A 22,333-nucleotide genomic window follows, 5' to 3' on the forward strand; every position below is an offset into this window, starting at 1 on the left:
GAGGACAGCAAAGAGAGCACTGTGCTAACGGTCAAATTATCATTAAAGGATTTCTTGGATAATTCAGCAGGAAGTACAAAGAAAGAGCGCGCCAAAATATCTTCTGTTTCGTAAATGCTCGTCTCCTTCTACTGTATCCAGCATCGGCAACAGATTTTGCGACGTTTGTTGTTACCTGATTTTTATATAAATGAATCTCGTCGTACGTAAGTGAAGCTTACATCCACGATATATCACTAATCGCTCATGTGTGAAAGCAGCGAGACGCAAAGCAACCCCATTCTTGCATTCCTGAGACTGCAAACAAAGCACAACGTGAGAAAAGCTTCGATAACGACACTATCCATAACAATAATGACACATCAGAATTTGAGCGGAAGGCGCCGCACGCAATGGAGTACGCAACACAGTGCCGTGACTACGAACAAATGTCATAACACTGACACAACTACAAAGAAAGTAAACATCGAGAAAACAAAAGGCCGGATGCGCGTAGACTTTCGCGCGCTAGTTTTTGTCGAGATGGCCCGAGTGCCATCACGTGACACTGCTCCACCAATGGGGACGCGTAGACCTAATAGCGTGTGCTCGCTGAAGCACTCTGGCGGAAAAATAAAAGAATGTCACTGTCGCCTAGTTTTATTCTGGTAGCTTAGTGGTAGCAGTATCAGCTTGAGAAGCGGAGTTCAGCCACGTTTATCGTTTCGCTCGGGGGTGTTTCTATAGAAGTATCTTGTATCTTAAGATACACGATACATTATTGAATGTATCGGAAATACAGATACAGATACTCGTTTTGCGGGACGTATCGCGATACAAATACAAGATACCCAAAGAGTATCTAAGATAGTATCTAAGATACATGTATCTTCGATACTGCCCAGCACTGCCACTAGCCAACATTATGACCAGCACTAGCCCAAATTTTAGCTGGCTCTCATCTGCGCCAAACAGCGAGAGAGAGATGGAGAGGGACGGTAACGAATATATGTTACAAGGCGATTTCTACAAGTCACAACACGTCCACAGCATTGAGTTCCACAGCACTGTCTTTTGGAGTTGCGAGTATGACGGTTGAGACATGTCGCATGATAATGATGGCATTCTTAGTTTGTTAACCTTGTTTTGAGCCCGAAGTATAATTAGCGCTAAGTAGTACCTTGTCTGACGGGCTTAGGTAATGTAAACTTGAGGCGAGAGTTTAATGGACAAGTTCTGCTCAGTTCCACAGTACATAAGCCCGTTGTTCATATCCGAATATAATTAGGTTAGTATTAAAGGCAATGCATATATGTCCAAACTTCTGGCTCCTGTCTTCTGAACACTATGTAATGTCCTTGCATACAATACGTGAAGTTATAGAGGCGGCAATAATCATTCAGTCGAAACGTTCAGTTGAAGATGCTGCAACATCTACGTCGGAGCTGGCACGCGCGCGTTTGTCTTTCTGCAGCGTCGGCGGCGAATGGGAAACGCGTCCCTCGGCGCAACTGACGACCGATCTCGTTTGGACGTACTACAGTTGGAGGCATACGAGTTTTCGCTCGCACGTGGAACTATACAAGGACGGCAAGTCCCTCTCATCAGCACTGCTGTATGTATACCTCAGGGTGACGCAACATTTCTAGTCGACAGGAGACGCGACAGTGACTCGCGCAGTCTATATATATATATAAACAAGGAAGCGAACAGTTTTCAGGTTTTCAAGTAGCGAAGTTATTATTACTTTTTCTTAAAAACAGATGTATTTTATGTTCCTCGCGTCGTCCCCACGTGAAAGGTAGCAGTATATTTAACCTCCCAGCCTTTTCTTCATTCCAATCTCTCTTTGGAACAGTCTGCAACTTCATTGTCTGGTTCTAATTGGTATTTCGTTATTTCGGTGCGACTAATACCCCGCAATTCAGTCAAGGGTTCGACGATGTTGCGAATGAAAAGTATACAACCACCGACCAAGCAATCAATACTTCATCTAATACTTCGCCTAATACTTAGTCATACGTCATATAACACTTCATCTAATACTTATTCATTCATCATAATCCGTCATCTAATACTTGGTCATGTATCATATTATACTTCATCTAACGCGTCATGATACGTCATGTACTCCTTTCTGACGTGGTCGGCGACCGTGATTTCCACTTGCAGCCCACGCATGAGTCTCTGCCGCCGGTATTTTTCGCCTGTAGCCTCTGGCATATACTACGCATCCAGAATACACAAGCAAACTGACTCTATGCATACGAACACTTCCATCCGACAAGCGCTTCACAAGGAACTTTGCACACTGTAATAGACCAAAGTCTGCGTCGAAGCGGGAACCTAGCCAGGAACATCCGAAGCTGTAATAGCACGAAGTCTGCATCGAATCACGAACAAGAGAGAGAGAGAGAATAAAAATAGAAAAAAAGAAAGCCTTTGCACTTAGGAGGAAGAAGAATTTCGGCTCGAGAAAATTATCGTACGTATAGGAAAGGAGACGCAGCGAATCGCGACGACCGAGTCGCGTCGGAATTGCGTCATCTCGAGTACAATGGCCACTTCCTGTTGGGTTTCCGAGAAAAGAAAGCTAGCTGTATCAGAAGCGAACGACGGTTATATAAAGAAAAAAAGAAGGGTGGACAGTGGAATAAGGAATTGCGCGAGCCTGCTAGACAATGACGTCACGTAATGAACGGGGAACGATCTTGAAGGGGTATATGAAAAAAAAAAAAAAGAAAACAAATGCGAGACAGACAAAACAGATAAAAAAAAAAGGTACTGCGTTCGACTCGCCGCGCATCCATACTTAACGCATCGTTTCGTTTGCCGGCCGTATAAGGAGAGAAAGGGGCGCTATGCCTGCAGAGACCTAAGAAAACTGCGTGTGTATCTATATGTATGTATATATTTCCTTTATTGAAGACCCGTAAGCCTTCTGCACGTATTCCTCACCCCCTGTCATTCCACGCCCATCACTGGACCGCTCGAAGGCGTAACCGCATTCCTCAGGTTTTTCCCCGGTTCTGGGGGGGCGGCCGGATTACACGGAGTTGAACTGTGTTTTTTTTCTCCTCAGCTATGGCTATATAGGCGGCCGGTTTTCGTCGGCTTGCGTGCAGTCTTACATAAAATGTCAAGCAGTCGCTCCGCGCACGCGCACACTCTTCTAAGGTCGTGCATGCCGCCGATGCGGCGTGATAGAACTGTTCCTACGCAGCCATGGCGAATGCTGACGAGTTCCGAAAGCAACCCTTTGCGTTTAAGCGTGCATAATACCCACTGAATCCTTTATGCCTCCAGCACGGGGCAATAGCGCATTTTCTGTGCTCAAATCGTTGTAGAACTGAATGTGCGGCGCTGTTGTTTGTGTTTACATAGGAGTCAGTTAAGTGTTCCGGGGGGGGGGGGGGGCTCGAACCTTCTCCCCTCTTCCCCCCACTCCACAACCCGTACCCCCGTCACCCGGGTCACATGCCTTAGCAGTCCGAATTACCGGGTGCACTGCATTTCGTTCCATGACATGTAGTAATACTGCTGCAATGAACTTTGCGTGCATAAACATCGGAATTTTGATGTGGACCCCCACAATGGCGGACTTATAGTGTGCCTCCATCAATCCGCAGTTTGTTCTGGCTTCACCCCCCCCCCTTTTTTTTTGCTGTCTGATATGCAGTTTCGAGGTGTGGTATTGTGTGCATTTAGATTCACTTCCAGAACGTGCCTTAGTGTTGCCTCCTTGCAATCTAGTGTATGTATAGTTGAGCGGATAACTGGAAAGCCCTGCACCGAAAAAATCGAGAAAAAAAGAAAGAAAAAGAAAACTCGCTTGTTGTAAGAAGAAAAGGATTGCGAGGTTGGGGAGCAACCGCATCTTCCGAGTTATTTCTCTCTCTCTCTTCCTTTTTTTCTTTCCTTTTTCTTTATTTTCATCGGCAAACGATGCTGCTGGTCTGGTTCTGGTTCTTGAGTCATCGAAATACCTGGAACCCGGAGATCTTCCGTTGCTCTCTGTTATGCGACCCCTTCTTCTTCTACGGTATAACTTAGCATTTGCGTCGTCTCCGCTTGACGGATTCGCCATTTAATGCTCGAGCCTCGAAGCAAAGCTACGGCACGCGCGCCGTTGGAGGATTGATGGAAATAAATGCTCGTCCGCGTTCCGCTTATGGGCGAACGTTTATTGCATGATGAATGCATTGAGTACAGGCATACGCGCGTGCGCGTGGTCACGTATACATAGGCGGAAGTTCCCCGTATATAGTTGCGTCGTTGCCATAAATCGGACCCCACCTGACGAGAAGAATCGGCGAAGTCGTTTTAAGCGATGACGTGAAACAATGTATCCGTATGCGCGACCGTATATATGGAAGTTTTTCTCGGCATAGCCACATTCCCACGCTAAAACGCGTCACTCGATCGTCGTCCGATTCAACGCCTTAATTGGGGTCGTTTCGGTCGTTTCTGAGACGCTGCGAAAGTTGTCGGGAGCCATATTAGATGGGCGGTTATGGAGTTATCGCGCGAAGCCCATAATTCATACATTTCTTTCTTTCTTTCTTCTCGAGTTCCGAAGGCGGCAAATTTCCAGAAACAGGGGCGTGTCTCTTCGACCGAAACGCGTGCTTGCGCTACACGCGGCACGACGCCAACTTTTTTTACGGAGGTCGTGACGTCAGCGTGTGAGCTCTTTTTGTTTGTTTGTTGTATTAGCGAACGACGCGTTGCGTGAAATGCAGACGAGGATATCCAGTTGTACACGATGGGACTTCATTATTATTATCACTACTACAACAACTACTTCCACTACCATCATAGGCGTGCGCACAGGGGGGGGGGGGGCTAATCACCAAGGAGGGGGGGCGCAAAATCTGCTCCGTACATTGACCCTTCTAGTCACCTAAGAGGGGGGGGGGGGCGCAAAATCTGCCCAATACATGCACTTAGTAGGGTGGGGGGGGGGGCGCTGCGATGAACCTTCGCCCCCCAAATGGGGAACCCTGCGCACGCCTATGACTACTATTATTAGTATGCGTGCTTGCATATCTTAGCGCAGCCCCTCGTGACTTGTGAACAGCGAACGCTCTGGACAGTGGACAATTAAAGTCCCTGAAAAATAACTTTATGGACAATAAGTCGCTCTGAACAGTGAGCGATGTGCGCATTGTTTGCTTGAATCGTGAGGTCACTAGTTGTGGCCGTGTTGAATCGGTAAACTCGAGGACGTGGGTTCGATTTCCACGCGTTTCGATGTGGACGAAATTCCAAATGTATACATCACTGTGGACAGCATTGTGTGCACGTTAACAAAACACCGCGGGTGGTCGAGATTAATCCGGTATTCCTGAGTACCTACGGCCGTGCCTCAAAATCATCTCGTATAATTTCGGCACAGCCTCGGAACTTTAATTATATTTCGTTGTACAGCAGACGACGAGAATAAATGCAGACGGCACGACTTCACTATTTTTATTTATTTTTTCTGCGCGGAGCTCACGAAGGCGACTGGTTCTTGGCAATGGGCGCGTGTAGCGATTGAATCAGTATTAATGAGAATTAGCGCGAAGAAAAAAAAAAGAATAGAAGCCACGGGAGTGTGAAAGTCAAGTACTCAAGGCGTTTGTTCGGGCTACCTGTGTCCTTCGCGCCTTTATTTTCAAGGGCGGTCTGTCGTATATACTTGACACAATTAGTGAATATACATAGAAGTGGCTGCAGGCGCTACAGGTTCTGTCACGAGCTAAAGCGCGTCTCAGCGATATATCTGTGTACGACAGAAGGAAAGCCACTTGTAGAACAAGGGACACCAAGTCTAGCTCCGGCCTTTGTGGCAATCGAGGGCACGCGCAAGCCTTGCCATATACGCGATCCTTGGGTAATTATAAATGTGCTTTGACTCAACCGTTAAACACGCGGCAGACGGGAGGGAGTACTGTGCGTACGATGTGCGTCTTGAATGAGAGCGTAAAGTGATGTTTTTCGAGCACAAGCCGGATTTACAAGTCGACTGACATTGTATAACTCAAGTCGACATCTTTTCTTTACAATTAAACAAATATATACATTTTTTTTTACTTGTCAACACCGCAATATTGCTATGAGTCACGCCGTATACAGTAAGGTTAATGCCGGACTAATTTTGACCACGCGGGGCTTCTTTAACGTGCGCCTAAATCTAAGTACACGGGTAGTTTTGCATTTCGCCCCCGTAGGAATGCAGTCGCCGTGGTCGCGGGAATCGAATCCGCGCCCTCTTCCATGCCAGCTCGAAACCATAGCCGCTAAACCACAACGACGGGTCGCGTACAATCACACTAACGTGGTACATATATAACATGTCTTGATTTCTTGTTAACCGTATTAAGCGAAAGAATGTTAATACTGTAAACGTTAACAATGAAACGCAAGGACGAGAGCGAAACCTCCAGAATCCACTATAGAAGTATTGCTGTGTGTGTGTGTGTGTGTGTGTGTGTGTGTGTGTGTGTGTGTGTGTGTGTGTGTGTGTGTGTGTGTGTGTGTGTGTGTGTGTGTGTGTGTGTGTAAGCTTTATGTTGTATTCAAATAGACTTTTCAGTTTAGATGAAATAGAACGCAATGCATGACCTTCCCCAAGGACAGTGGGTGGTATAGTTTCTTGTTCGGTTGAGTTTGCAAGGCCGGGTGACTCTCCCAGCTTTATGAATCGACAAGTAAACTATGGACAAGCTTTTATTTATAGTCGCTCCGTCGCCAGCACTTAAACATCCCCCCCCCCCCCCATTACTAAATGTTAATACATGTTTTCTCTGCCAGCCCTTTTACTTGACCCTCAAGTAGCGGGTTCGATCCTGGCCGCGGCGGTCGCATTTCCATGGAGGTGCAATGCTAGAGGCCCGTGTACTGTGCGATTTCAAGACACGGTAAAGAACCCCAGCTGGTCGAAGTTATCAGGAGCCCTCCGCTAAGGCGCCTCTCATAGCCTGGGTTGCTTTGGGACGTTAAACCGCACAGACATATACCCCGACCGACCTTTTACTCCACAAAAGAACCCCCTCGCCCGAGAACCTTCCGATATTGCGTCAGGCAGTGAGTGAGATCGACAGTAATATCCTTTTCTCCCTCATTTATTTGAACAAACAACAGAGTTACTACTTGTGTTCCACGTTCAAGGTGTCATTTTAGCGATAGGTGTCACATGAAGCTTCCGAATCTACCACGCGCGTTTATTTTTTTTTCTCTCTCTCTCATGTACGATGTTGGCGGGCGAAAAGCGATGCCATCAAAACAACAGCGTTATAGACTGCGTGCCGGCCGCTGACCTCTCTAAAAAAGAATGCCACACCGTTCGCTGCACTAAGCTACGCGCGTACGTTATACATACGTTCGCGTTTGCCAGCTATACCGTGCGCAGATGAACAACATCCGGCGTTCCGGATCGCATTTCGCAAGTAGCGTAAATACATACGCCCGCGACGACTGTAAAAGTATAACGATAAAATAAAACGGGACGGCTCCCACGAGGTCTGTCATCGGGTCACGAGTGCGAATTCCTTGCAAAACAGACCCTTGTTGACGACGCTCTTTTTTTTATGCTCCCGTTATGGTTATTTCTTCCGTGGTACTTATGTACACAGCGGCACGTGTTTCTTTTCTCAATACCTTGTCGCCTGTTATGTACGAAAACATCCCCCCCCCCCCCCTTGGTGCTGTTTGTGTATGGTCGAAACGTTCCTGAATGCAGTGTTGCTTTCCCGAACTTACTATATAGAACAAACAAACAATCAAGGGCGGCGGTAAAATTCCCCCTCCCCCTAATGAGGAACCCTATGCACGCCTATGTCAGGCCCGTAGCCAGGGGGGAGGCTGCCCCCCCCCCCCCCGCAATTTTCGTGAAGTACGTGTTTTTACCAAAAATAAGTAATGAAAATAAGTTTTTTTCTCAGATAGTCAAGGTTTTTAGCAAGTCCCCCCCCCCCCCCCGCCCCCGAAAAAAAATTCCTGGCTACGGGCCTGGCCTATGTACGTAATTCAATCCAGTCTAATGGCATGCTCGCAGTCCTCAACCACTTGACCATATAACATCGAACAGAACAAGTACATCTTAAACTGGTAGTATTGACGGAACTCAGTCCAACTTCGACGTGCACGAACACCAGTTAAAAAAAGCATAAAGCTCTGCAGTAATTGAGGCTGGGACGCTGCTCTAATCGCAATAACAGTGCGATAACCGTTTCAATAGACGAAGGGGACGACGCATACCATGGTACAACTCAAGCCTTGCAACCGGATAGACCTTGTTTACGCTTATGGTTCGACACATGCAGCTGTATACCCACCTGCAAACTAATACATATGCCCCGACGGCCAAGGGCACTACTGCGAGGCTATTATATAGACAATCCAATCCTAGACGATGTCGCAGCTTTAAATTCCATCGTGGCGTTGGCGATGTGGGCCTCGATACGTCGAACATCACGAGAGCAACAGGATATCTGGGCCCTCGTGCACAGGTGGTGTGATGGTAACGGTACGCGGCCATAGTTTGGAGCGTTGCGTAAGTGGAGGGCCGCGTCTCACAAGCAAAGAAAAACTATGGTTGGCGAGATCCGGTGAACAATAGCTCACCCCCAGTGACTCAGCGCCGACCGGTATTCAGGCGTCAAGGCTGCGCCAAGGCCATCATTTGTACACCGTGAGCAAATGCGGTCTGCTCTGTTGTGCGCAGTGTGCAAATTGTAGACTTCGACGAAAACCTCAAATGTCGGTGTTCTGACTAGCTTTGGCCACAGCGCTCACCCCCCCCCCCCCTCGCTCCCGAAAAAGAATATAAATAAATGTTATACTGGAAGGCCGGCGCAAGTGACCAAGAGTTTGGGCGGTTTAGATAATTTACAGGCGACATCATAAGTTTACGGGCGTTGATATGAAAAAAAAAAAAATCCACAGTTTTGTGTTCGTACATCCACTGTGTAATGCATAAGCAAAGAATCGTGCATGACATTGAATTATATTTCAAGAGGAATGTTATTGGAGACAGCAAGCAGACAATAGTAGCAATGACAGGTACAGTGCATGTTTACGACGAAATTTCGTTCTTCGATGTGGCTTCGAACGAGTCTGTCATTGGACGGCGTGGCTTTCTTCGCTCGAAGATTCGCAAGCAATCACGTGACATGTGAACGTATAATGGGCAGCGTCACTTGGGCGGGAAAATGGGAATATCTTCACCGTGGCTAACCGTAAAAACATTCTGCGCCTTTTAATTTCTCGTTAATTTCACCTTCGACGACTCCACGCGTGGGATGCTTTAAAAGTGAGCCGCTTCAACGCTTTGGTTCTCTAGACGGGCGTCGAAACTCCGGCTTTGGATTTTTTCGAAGTGAATCGAATCGCGGCCGCTTCGCGCTGTGCGTTCATTTTCATATAAGCTACGTGTGAACGTCGTTATTTTGAATCGTACTTAATTTGCTCTGTCTCGCTCTCATGCGATGTAAATCAAGCGCGGAGGGAGTACAGACAGCTCTAAGAAATCTTGGTCATCTCACAACGTTTACAAGCGGTCACGTGATCAGCTCTTCGACGCTGGTCTGCAGGTGTACTCAGTTTCCAGTAGGACACTTTCGATTTCCGCCTGCTTGTATGCGCAGATAATGGTATACGCGAATGACAACAGGACGCTGTTTGTATTTAAATGTAAATTATGTCTTGTAAGATATTACTTTCGGCATAACTCGCCCCCCCCCCTCCTTTTTGTTAACCTTACAGAACGTTGTTTACATTCTATGTGTGCACAAATCGCTGGGCAGACTGCAAAATTACTCCTAAAGGTAATTAAATTACAATGTACATTACAGATGACCGAAAGTAATGACATTACCATTACTTTTGAAAAGTAATGAAATTACTTTGCAAACTTACTTGAACAATTCCCACGCGTGAGGCTTGGCACTCATATTTGCTTGCCTTTGTTACTTTCTTTCCTGCTTTGGTCAGTTTTGTTTTTTTTATGACATGAGGGAAGCGGACATGTGATATCTGAGACAAAATTAACTGAGAAAGTAATGAGTATTTTCATAAAATTACTGGCTTGAAGTAATTCATTGCATTACTAAATTGCCAGCAAATAAAGTAATTCATCGCATTATGACAAAAAATAATTTCTGCAATGTTATTACTGCCATGTCTGGTACTGGGAGTTCTTACTTTCAGGACAACACGGTTCAGCTATTACTGCACTGTTAACAGCTAATATGTGCACGAAGTCTGGTGATCTCCTAATTCCAATACCCACCACCCTTCCCTCCGCGCCCAACAGGACATTGTTTACATCATTTGTGTAAACGATGTCCCTTTAGCTCTTACTTTCAGCACCCCATCCCACTAACATGACGTTGTTAACACTGGGTATGAAAATTATGTACTATGAGCTCTTACTTCCAGATTCGACACCCCCCCCCCCCCCCCCCCCCCCCCCCCGGTTTGTTTTTCAACGCAGCACCTTTCTTTCTTTTGACTACGAACTCTTCGTGATGCGCGGACGCCTGGGAATGTCCACATACCTGTTGATTTGGGAAACGATTGAGTCCGATTTCGGCCGCCGAGTTGATCTCGATGCGATTATGGATGCCAGAAAGAATGAGAGGCCGGGGTTGGGATCTCCTTCGGGAAGGAACGGATAATCCAACTCAGGGCTATAGTAATGTGGGCTGGATTTTGGGAAAGGGTGAAACGAAAGGAACACAAAAAAAAGGATACACAAATCAAAAAGGGGGAACAAAATAAGAGATAACGAATGCTACAAAAAAAAGTGAGTACAGGTAACAATGAGGGTAAAATGATGATTGTAATGAAATGAGGTTAAAGGATTTGTTTCTGTCAAAGTCGACACGACAGTGGTGTGCGCAGTGGTGTGCATGTGGCATCGTGTCGTTGGCAATACGCGTTATAAAAACGATATAGGATGCGCGACAATTTCATTGCGCAGGAATAACATCTTACTTTCATTGTAGTCAATTCCATTTCAGAGTTTCGTGTACATCCAGACGATTTACAGTTGACTTCGAAAGTTTACGGGCACTGATATTAAAAAAAGAAAAGAAAAAAGAATATGTCCACAGCCTTGCGTTTGTACTTGCACTGTGTAATACATTAGCGAAAAATCGTACATGACTTTGAATTACATTTCAACAGAAGCGCTATTAGACACAACTAGCAGTCACTACTGGAAAAGCAACAAAATCGCTGACTACTTTCGTGAGCCGCGGTGAATAGTAGCATTAGTGTTGCATGGTTCCACTGACTACCGTCACATAGTGCTCGCAGATTCAGCGTCAAAATAAGAAACTGAATTAAGCATAACTGAAGCATTTACTTTCACTGGCGTAGCTAGGGAGGGGGGTCACACCCCCCCCCCAAAAAAAAAAAAAATTCTGGCTATGCCCCTATTTACTGTCGCGTATGAGAGTTCCCGTAGACAGCCTACAACTACGCCGCTGTCCATATCGAAGCATAATTCGAGTAGATTCGTCAGCCAATTACGTTCGCCCGTTTATGTGACGTCACAGAGAAGGCGGGCTTATCTTTTAGGAGAGCGAAGGCACACAGGAGTTATGCATGGGCAGCGCGGTTTCTTGTATCGAATTCTTTTGTCGAAGAGGTTGGCGATCTCACGTCTCTTGAACCTTAAACAAAAACGTTCGCGAAAAGCATGGACGTGAGCCTACAGCTTATACGCAAACGTACGCCGTAGTTACACACACAGCATATATCAGTTACTACAAACGGAGCTTATGGAAAGGGTATCTGATAAGCTGGACAGTTCGTAAAGTATTTGTTTAGTTCGTTGTCTGTCACCTTCCCTTGAGCTGAAGATTTTATGGGCTAGTATATTTTTAAGACCTTTCAGGTAAAAAGAGCCGGAATAGGATATGGGTTCACGTGGGACCCATATTGGAGTCACTGGCTCCGACGTAGGTCCCAGTTACTATGCTATACTTGCGCAATAATCACTCTACAATAGATTCACGAAGATAGGGTATGTACGTGGCACAAAGGAGAGTTCAATTCCACGCAAATACTACTGTGCGCTTGTATTTGGAAGCCGCGAACAATTACAGGGGCACTATTGAAATTCTAGTGCGAGTCAGACCAATTCACGTTATCTACGAATGAATTAGCTTTGCGGTGCACAGTTCAAGCAAACACGCAGCGTTAACAAATTCGGCGCCTCGTAGAAGCGGTGTCACGCGTACGCGATAACTTGTTTACACCCGTGCAGACAGCTTCGTAGATTGACAAAATGCCTTGCAGAGCTAGTTGGTTTATAGCCTTAAATACTGGACTGCGCGGATTCAACGCATGTCAGAGGTATAAGTCATGTGCATCGCTGTTCTTCCTCTGTCCTGTGTCAAATCCGCACTGTTCAGTATCTAAGCTTCGTACACACCTGTCACGCAGCAAGAACAGTAAGCAAACACAGCATAAAGCAGCGCACAACAGGTAGGGAGTAGTGCGGAAGTCATGTGTACGCACCATGCATGTACGGGGTAGGTCAACCGAATGAATGGGAGCGAGGTTGGAAGGAGGTGGAGAGGGGAGGAGGGAGGGAGGTGCGAACGTTTAGGCGCGCACGTAGGCAAGCCAAAAATTAGACGATAAAGAAGCAGAACAAAAACGGAGGCAATCAATTCAAGAAGCATGACGCACCGATTGATTCCAGAGCGCAGGAAGTTGTGGAGGGGGTTGGCCACAGGTTTCACACCAAACAGCAGCAGCAGCAGGTAGGGATGCGAAGGCAGGGGGGTGTTTTGCGGGACCAAACCGAAGACAAAAAAAAAAAAAAAAACACAGCGCGTCGTAATGCCAATAAATACACCGTCGCAGAAGATACCCCCACGGCTTGTAGTTAGTTGCTTGCGTCTTTTCCTTTCTCCGTGAAAGGTGTGGTCTGGCACAGCGGTAGTAGCAACCGTGGTTCTTCGTCAAACGCCACTCCAAGAAGTTTCGGGGAGGGTAGAAGCCGCCTTTTTTTATCTCCCGTACGTCTACGTGCGGTGGCCCTTTTTGCTTTAACCTCGACTACGTCGGCTGGATATGTACGCGCCCTGTCATGCCACGCTTATATTTTCCGTCTCGAAGGGGGGCGTGGTAGCAGCGAGAGAGGGGCTCGCCTCGCGCTCGCCGCTCCCATTGGTCGCGAGTGCGGGCGTCGGCTCTGACGTCACCTCGGAGCGGGGGTCACGTGGGATGCTACGCACGCGGGCGCGCGGACTGACCCCCCTTCAGCGAGGACTACACTGCTCGTGTTGGCGTACAGTTTTTCCTCGTTTCTTCTTACACTCTTGTCTGGATTTTTTTTTCTTTTTCCTGTGACCAGCTCCAGGCATCTTACGTTTCCCTCTCTCTCTCTTCTTGGTTCTCGAAGTGGCTGATGAAAGAACGGCGCATAGCTGAGGCAACTGGCGACAGAAGCCCAACCGCCCCACTAGCTGCACCACCAGCACACAGCGGCGCGTCTGTAACATTTTTTTTTCGTTAGCGATCTCGTACTGCTGGTCTCCACGATGCAGCCGCGAATTACGCGCGCCGACGTACCTCCTCACCCAAACTCACGTGTTTCCATTCTTCAGGCCTCCCCAAGTATACACACAGCATCCGAAACGTCGCCTCGCCACCGATACAATGAACCCCTCTCCCCGCGTATGCCAGCTCGCTTAGCAGGCTTACGGTCTCCTGATCGGCGTTGTTTTCTTTCATTATTTTGCTCACGCGTTCTTCCCATCTAGCGCTACCGAACCAAACCTACTCCTTGTTTTTCATATTGCATCTCCAGGCTAGCTTCGCTCTCGCTCTCTCTCTCTGCCTGTGGTTTTCTTGACATTTTTCCGAGACTTCAGGAGATGGAATGCGCGATGGGCTCTCGGAAGGAATGCGCTCTCTAGCGCAGGTAGCTGGGTGAGGGTAGTGAGGGTGGGGAATCTGTATGGGGTGATCGGGGGGGTACTTAAGGGAGCCTCTGCTGTTTCTTCTCGTCTCGCCCCCCTTCCCCCCCCCCCCCCCCTTTCCTAACTTCGTCCCAATAGCTCCGCAGTTTGTGAAGTGAGTGGTCATTTCTTTCAGGGGAGGCACGACCGGCTGGTTATACCTGGTCCTTCCTCTTTCCTATGCCTTTCCGTTGACGCCGCGTCGCGAAAAAGAGAGAAGGAATAGATAGATACGAAGGTCTTCCGCGCGACTACCTCGGGTGCTGGGGGGTTCGGAATCTTTCCAGCGGCCCCTTTGTCGCCCGCTGACGGACGCAAGTGGCGGACTTAGTTGCGTGCAGTGCGGCGTTCGCGCCGAGTGCACGGCGAACAGCGGCGCGTTCGTGTTTTACATGAGAGAATAGGGCTAGTTGGCTCATAATTGTGAACTGCAAAGCGCAAATTACGTACGGGACATAGAAAAACACACACAGCACGGGAAAAACACCATGTTTTACTTTCCTGTGCACAGTTTATGCTTACAGCTATTGTTCTTAGCCAAGATACTAACATATATTGACCAATGCAGTCAAACTGACATATAACGAATCATTGTGTATACTTAACAGTTGCAAAATATCATTGAGTATATTTTCGATAAATGAAATATTTTATATGGAATTACCTATATATAGGACTATTTTGTGATCCCTTCAGATTCAATATATCTGTTTTCGACTGTATTTACACGGGTTGTTCCTGTTTACTGTTACACCTGACAATTCTTTATACGCGTGTACACAGCGAAATTGAACTGTCTGTAAACGGTCCGTTGGCGCCATGTCGAGAGGGCATTCACCTCGCCGAGCTATTATAAGCGCAGAGGTTTGAATGCTCCCTGGTTTCACTCAAAGGAAATAGAATCGGCTGGACTATTCGAAAGGACAGACGCAAGTAAAGCTTTAAGGATGAGCTTCACAGCTACGAGGACATCCTTCCCTATTATTTAGCGCTGACGTCACAGTGTACGAAATGTGTCAGGCGTGGCTTGTGGAGAGGGTACTATGAATGGGCGACGTGAAGTACTCAGTATTGCTCGTGACTTCGACTGATGCGTACCTTTCATTACGATTATTTATGACGGCGCGATAACACTCATAGCAGTTATTACGAATTATTTATGGCGGCGCGATGGCGCCAATTACGCGATGCGCCGCTACCCCGCGTCGCCCCTGTACGGTATTGTGGTTGAGGAAAGCCTACAGTAATGGCAATACACGTGGTACTGCTCGATAATGAACGCCTCACCATAATTAAGTAGGCACTGCACTGTCTCGTTATAAGAGCTCCATCAAGAAGCGGTCTATACCGTCCAGACCACCAACAGCTATAGAGGTCTGCGGGTGTGGCAGCAGAGATTTGAAGGGCCGCAGGACGGTAGCAGATAGTGTGTATGCCATTTTCGTAACTTGTGAAGATAGCGTCAATACTCTAAACTGATAACAACGGCCGTACCGTCTCAAATACACAACTTCTATCAGCGCTCGATAAGTCGTTTCCGGGGAGACTTGGCAAAGAATGTGCGTGGCTCAAGTTTTTCGAAGTCGCTCGAATGAACGATTTATGGCCAACGTAGTTTGTATGCTTCGTTTATTAGCGTATAGTCCTCAGTCGTGCGTGTGCTTGATTTACGGTCCACTTATTTAATTGCCGATTGGTCGCGCAGCTCCCGGGACGTACTGCGCCAAACTGAATCGCGGACTGTTGTGTTGTGCTTGGAACGTTCGCTCTGTGACTTCCGTTAGTTCGTATCTTCGCCATGTCCGCGGAACAGCTAACAGTGCCCGCGTGAATACTACTACCACAACTAGTAATACTGTTAGTGGCACCGCCGTCATAAGTAATATTACTGCAGCTACTATAAGTGTTATGAACACTAACCGGTGCCACCCCCACCTCCCCACTTTCCGTCAGTAACTATACATCTATGGTAGAGCTGCCACCGCTACTACACCTAACGCATCAACTACTACTAACTACCACCCTTACTGCTGCTAACTGCCGTGACCACCAGCCCCGACACTGACCCCCCCCCCCCCGAAATTTTGGCACCAGCCCTGACACCCCCCGAAATTTTTTCATGCTTTAACTTTTCGGGTGACACTAAAATACTTGCACGCCTTCACAGCGACCACCGGTTGCGCACAAACACCCACCGAAAAATATTCCTGGGTACGGCCCTGGCCTCCAGCGAGCATGTACTTGAGTACTACTAGGTAAAATTAAACGGCTAGAGCTGCCGGCACCACCTCTAATAATAACGCTGCTACAGAACTACCATCATTGCAACAACTTTACTATATATATTGTCTCAGCTACTACCAACCACCACAGCAACTCTGATACGACTATTTCCAATGCTACCATTACCGTGGCTGTTATACTACCAACTGCGACAACCACTACTGCTGCTACTAAATGTCATTACCACTGCTTCTATTATACTGTGCTGCTCCGTTTGGTACAAAATTGGCGACGCCGCATCTCTCCGGGTGCACATACTGCACCGAACTGGCGGCGCGCAGTGTACAGCATGAAACCGTGTTCTGTGCTCCCTTCCCTTCGTTACCTTTCTCAGAAATGTAAATAAATAAAAAACGGGGGCCACACTCTCAGCAGGTGTTGCGGTCAGTCCCGACCCCTAGCGGCTCGCGGAAGCAAGTTCGGGCATGCTCTCCTTCGGAATGTTTTGTCTGTTCTGCCAGGTACGTCTCGGCGCAGTTTTCAAGCGTAATTTGTGTTTTTGCGTTTGTTTTTGTTTGCAACGTAGTGTGAGGTACGTGGGGTGTGTGTCAAAGGCACCTCCTCCAGCACTCTTAAGAATGAAGTCGCGTCCATACATGCTTTTTCGCGGTCGTCGAGTTGCCGGTGCAAAGATGTGAACGAGACGACGTTTCGGCTCTTTCGTATGACGTAGAAAAAAAATCTAAAGGAGGGAAAAAAAAAGAAAGAATGCAAAAAAAAGGAGGTGGCGGTGTTGAACAACGGAATATACGGGTCGTGACGCACATTAGCGAAGGCGCCGCGAGCACCGGGAACGCGCGGCGTGCAAGAAACGGGCTTCGTTACGTCATCCAGCGATGCGCTCGGGGAAAGTTGCCAGACGGTTGTGCAGCGTTCCGGTTAAGTGTGCACGGGCAACGTTGGCACCGCGCCCGATTTGGAACGCGATGCCGCGTCGTTTTAAGCGCAGAAAGAAACGCAGAGGCAAAGTTGCTGCTCTGGAAGTTTTCGTAGAAAGTTCTACAACTCTTGACTTCATCAATCTTAGTTAGACATTGTACTAACGAAACGCTGCGGTAAAGCCAGCGACGAAAACCGCCTGCGTTTCCCGATCGATTCAAATGCATAAATTGACGGTCTATCGGTCATGCATGCACGCACGCGCGTCATCAAAAAAAAAAAAAAACCCACAACTTCGCGTGACGTGCAGTATCATTCGATTGCATACGCGTTCCCCTCCTGTTCGTTCTGTAGCTGTTGCAAAGAGCGAGCACAACCCCCGACCAGAAAACTTTGTCTCTATTTTAATTTTCTCTCTCTCTCCCTCGCCCAAACACCCTTTACAGTCCTCCCAGGCGCTGAATGGACGCGTCGGCGGCGATGGAAACGGAACACCCAAGATAAAACGTAAAAAAAAAAAACAACTAAACCTCCAATTTCCCGGGACTTCTTTTGCGAATCTCAGAGGAAAGCCCTCGCACGACTAGCTTCCTCCCATCTTGGAGGCCATAACTTGGTCTCCCAGAAGGCTCGTCGGTGGCTCAGTGCACGTGATCCTTCCAGCGACTGACTTTTTCTACACATCACGCCGACGAACGATGCGAAGGCGGACTGCTGCGCCCCCGCTGCCTCAGGGAGTCGGCACAAGCGACGCGACGAATGATCTCTCGGCTTGCCTTTTCCAGGAGGGGAAGAAGACCAGCGATCCGTCAAAATTATCGTCCCGCGTTTAGCGATGGAAACCGGCCGGTGGTGATGCGCGTGGGGTGATCACGTATACAGCAACGTACGTGACACGTCCTAAGGGCGATTCGCCTATCTCGCCTAACTCTCCACGTCTTTTCTAATTCGTCGATGCGATTCTCTCGGTATTCGGTGTTGGATATGTATGTCTATACCGTTCTAGCGTTGCGGTACGGATGTCGTACCCAATCTGTACGGAGCTCGTACGTGCGTACTGCGCCGGCTGATCGTGGTTGGCCCGGATTCCAGGAACTATACGGAAAAGAAGCACACTGCGGGACGAGTTCAACGGAAAAGCGAGAGATGCATGTACGATGTCCCGTTAAACGAAATACTCGGACGTGTTAAGATATAGACGTCGGGATATTCCGTGAAGCGGAGATGTATGCACAGTCGGCGTCGGAAGTTTAAGGACCACGAGACGCAAGAGAAAAGTTGAACATTTCCGCTGCTTCGGCAGGCAGACCTGAATTTAGATTTCCTGCCTATTCTAAAACGCGTTAACAACGCGCACCGCGCAGTTCGACCTACTGGTATAGAGTCACAAATTGCCGGGAAATTCGAAGTTTTCTCAGACCTTGTGGTCTCAGTACTTTTTACCTTATACCTACACCTTAAACGTGTCAGTCCCCCCCTTCCCCCCCCCCCCCCACCCCCACTGTTGCTTTAATGTCGATTCACACGAAGTGGCGGCGCTGTTTACGTTCCGTAAGGCAGCATGAGCGGACTAGGGCAGTAACAAGTAACATGTGGCGTCCGTATGCAGCCGGCGACAAAAGTTTAAGGGGCACTGGAGCCATGGAATGCGTAAATTGCTGCTTCACTGATGAATGACCGTTACAGTTTAGAACTACACTGCGGTCTGAAAGGTTTAATCGGAGGCTTTACGCTGCTATACGGCTAAGCGAGAATCCGCGGCTTTATTTACAAATATGGTGTCCCGTAAACTTTTGTTGCTAGCCGCAAACGGCTCCTGTCGCTAATCCCATGTTCTACTAACGTCGAGCGCATTACAAATCCCTCAGAGGAGCAGTGGGAGAGGCCATTCTTCTCAGCGATGGCCCTGACCACCAGCAATGCATGGTGGAGGGATTCAACACTGCAGCGACAACCAGTTGACTGCCGGAATGGGCAACCCACGCGCACACCAGATTCTGTGCAAATAAATACGTTTTCCATCAATCCATCAATACTGTTCTATAATAAAATTTCGGTAAAAGATGACAGTCGCGAAGAAGATAGCTGCAGCGATATTATGAAGCATTGGACGCATTGGTTCAACGAAATTTCATAAACTTGGTAGTCTATAACTCCTTCAGAAGACAATGTACTTCATTTTCACCGATTATAGGAACTACGTATAGGGCTTAGCAGACGCCGTCAAAATCTATGACGTCACGGCGACGGGTGCGAGAACTTCAAGGTGGCGTCGCCATCAGCACTTTCTTTTACCGCGTCTTCTCGCTTACCAAGCATGCATTCTCTCAGGAAGCGTGGTGCTTTGGTAAGGTGGAAGAGTAATTTACTCATACGAGAAAAATCGTTCTTCTCTTTGGTGTCCCTGCAACTCAATTCTCGAGTGGTTTTAGTGCCGAAAACCCCGATACGATCATGAGGCACACGGCAGCGGTGAGCTTCTCATCAGCTCTCCAACGACCCGGGGTTCAACGGGCGCCTAAAAATAAAAAGTACGCGGGAACTGGTCCATCTCTCGAGTGAACCACTAGCGCCGCCGATTCTTCGCAGCTGGAAGCGCGCTAAGTAGACAACCGTTGAAACTGTCTATCAGTCAACAAAGCACTGTTAAAGCAGAGCTATTCTTTCTTTTTTTTAGAGGAGGGGGGTGTGTTCTCGGCAATGTCTTATTCTCCTGCGAGCTATGCACCCTGCAAAGGAAGGGTATCTATACGGCTCTGCGTACAACTACAGCTTCTGCACGTACTACACGAGCAGTTAAGGTTATCAGCGCGAATCACAGAAGTGCGGAAGTCTCTGCTCATTGCGGCTGCTCATCTTCGCCATGGACGTAAACCAACTCTGCCGCATCGCTATTCTTATTCAGTACGTTTCAAAGTGTTTTACGTAGATTTTACTGCTCAGTTCGCGTGTACCTTCGTCATGAATATTCGAACCAGTGCATCTGTTATGGTAGCGCAGCAGTTAACAATGAATAAAATTCGAAGCCAGAGTGACACTCGCGTTTCACTCCGTAAGTGAAGTTCGAGCTACCCGCCGCGGTCTATACATGTTTACGACGCACGACTGCTGATCCGAAGGTCGCGGGATCGAATCCCGCCCGCGGCGGCCGCATTTCGATAGTGGCAAAATGCTAGAGGCCCGTGTGCTTAGATTTGACGTGCACGTTTAAGAACCCCAGGAGGTCGAAATTTCCGGAGCCTTCCACTACGGCGTCTCTGTTAACCATAACGTGGTTTCGGGACGTAAAACCCCAACAATTACTTTTATTGAAGTTCACGCTTATTTCGGGGTCGTGTAAATACTAGCGGCATATTACAGAAAGTGTTCTGGAGAAGATAGATGCTTAAAGGGATAAGTAGAAGTTTGTCGGGGAGCTAATGTTCCGACAAGTGGACTTCTACTCGCCAGCAGGGCAGCAACTATACAAGTCCACTTGTGGAAACGTCGGCTCCAGCGACATTACCTGTTCAGCGATTTCTCAAAGCACGCAACTGTGAGGTAACGGCTGAGCGCTGAGGTCAGCGAGCTGGCACGTTACGGTGTGCAGAAAGCGAAAGCCTTCGTTTAGCCCAACACTCTAGCCTCGTGCCAATCAACGGCCAGGGCGGCCGTGCTTCGATGGGGCTAAATCAAAGAACGCCGGTGTACTTCCATTTTGACCTACTTACATGGAAGCATGGTTGAAGATATACTTACACAATATACACGCAATGCTTCACAGTTGTACGAGATAACGAAAATTCGCGATTGGCACTAAACCCTGGAATCTGTGCAACAATATGGTTAGCTGGGTTAATTGCCAACAGGAGAGCCTTCTCATGTGGAGGAATGTTACGAAAGAATATGGATTAGATGTAGTGAATACGGCAGACATTCCAAAGTCATCACCCACTGCTAAGCGCTCTCCCTAAAGCGGGAACAACTGAACATTTATTCTGCCAGTACCAGCACAACATACATATATAAACGGGGCTGAATGAAAGCAGAGAATTTTGATGATTCGGTTCTTCGTTTGACACAACCTTAACGAAAACCAGCAGATAATGAAGCCAAGGAAGGCACAGGGGACGTTAATTGTACCGTTTTAGGTGCACTGTAGTAATTGTGATATAGATGTGAACAAAGTGGGCTGAAAAACATGTTGCCAGCAAAGACCGAACGTGCAGGTTCGGTCCCTTCCGGCGGCAAGTTGTCTTTTCGCGGGCTCATGAGGAGCACCCCGGGAGCATAGCGCCAACTCTCCCTCGGCGGCAGTAAAAGTAACTACGACGCGCAGGCGCCATGAGGCGAACACGACTTTGCAGGAGGTATGGGCACCCCTACACGACATATTCATTTACTGGCGCTGATGATGATAATATATGGAGTTCTGTGGCGCAAGGGCCATTGATGGCCGAAGAGCGCCATTACTGATCATGGGATGATTAGGGTGATCAGATATTTGCAGTGTTAGGATGTAAGGTGGCTGTAAATTGGCCTTAAAAACACGCGTTCTATATAAGCGTGTTTTTAAGTGGTCTATGCTTGTTCAGCGGATGACGAGTGATCATTTTACAGCGAAAGCTGTTATGAGATCATTTCAACGGCCGTTTTTGGCGCCGTAGTTGTGCGCCGCCGCCGGTGTCCGTAACCACTATCGCACGAAATAAGAAAAAAAAATTCCACGATGGAACGAGGTTCGAACCTGGGCCCTCTGCGTGGGAGCCCAGTGTTCTACCTCGGGGCCATGCCGGTGCTTGAAACTGCTTTGCAAAAAGACCCTACACAGGCTTCATGTCGGGAAGGAACCACATTAACATATATAATGTAGTGTGGTAGAAGAGTAAAATAACAACCAGTCGTCACACAAACGCGAATTCTGTAACCGGGCGTCACACAATGCAAATTGCGCAACGAGTGGGTTGCTCAGTGCTTCCAACCCATTACAAAGGCCTCTACGATAATTCTTCATCGTCATCAGCCACAGCATCAACAAAGTGCACATAATGCCTTACAGGTGTTTAGCGAGTACCACGGTTCTCCGCAGAATGAGGAAAAATTGCATAGTGGCTGCTTCCCTACTTCACAAAAATTATGATGATTTATAGCGTAGTGGGTTCCTGGCAAGTGCACTTCTATTGGTTGCCAAGGAAGCTCATCAGGCTCCCATGATCCATTTCCTCAGGCTCTCAATAAAATTAATT

General features: G+C 47.8%; 1 protein-coding gene across 3 annotated transcripts in view; it reads right to left on the reverse strand.

Annotated features, from left to right (window-relative positions):
* LOC119404704 (crustacean hyperglycemic hormone) overlaps nucleotides 1-22,333 on the reverse strand; it is an 83,478-nt gene that overhangs the window by 15,867 nt on the left and 45,278 nt on the right. The window contains exons 1-2 of one of the 3 annotated variants that reach the window (XM_037671349.2): nucleotides 12,670-13,052; nucleotides 10,524-10,655 (exon numbers count right to left, since the gene is read on the reverse strand). The exons of 1 other annotated variant lie outside the window; for it this stretch is intronic. The gene's annotated coding sequence lies outside the window, so the exon portion shown is untranslated. Of the gene's footprint in view, nucleotides 1-10,523; nucleotides 10,656-12,669; nucleotides 13,053-22,333 lie in introns of those variants that run through there. One more of the 3 variants, XM_049418983.1, reaches the window with a different exon arrangement.

The sequence above is a fragment of the Rhipicephalus sanguineus genome, chromosome 9 (genome assembly GCF_013339695.2).
Source record: "Rhipicephalus sanguineus isolate Rsan-2018 chromosome 9, BIME_Rsan_1.4, whole genome shotgun sequence".
Classification (NCBI taxonomy): domain Eukaryota; kingdom Metazoa; phylum Arthropoda; class Arachnida; order Ixodida; family Ixodidae; genus Rhipicephalus; species Rhipicephalus sanguineus.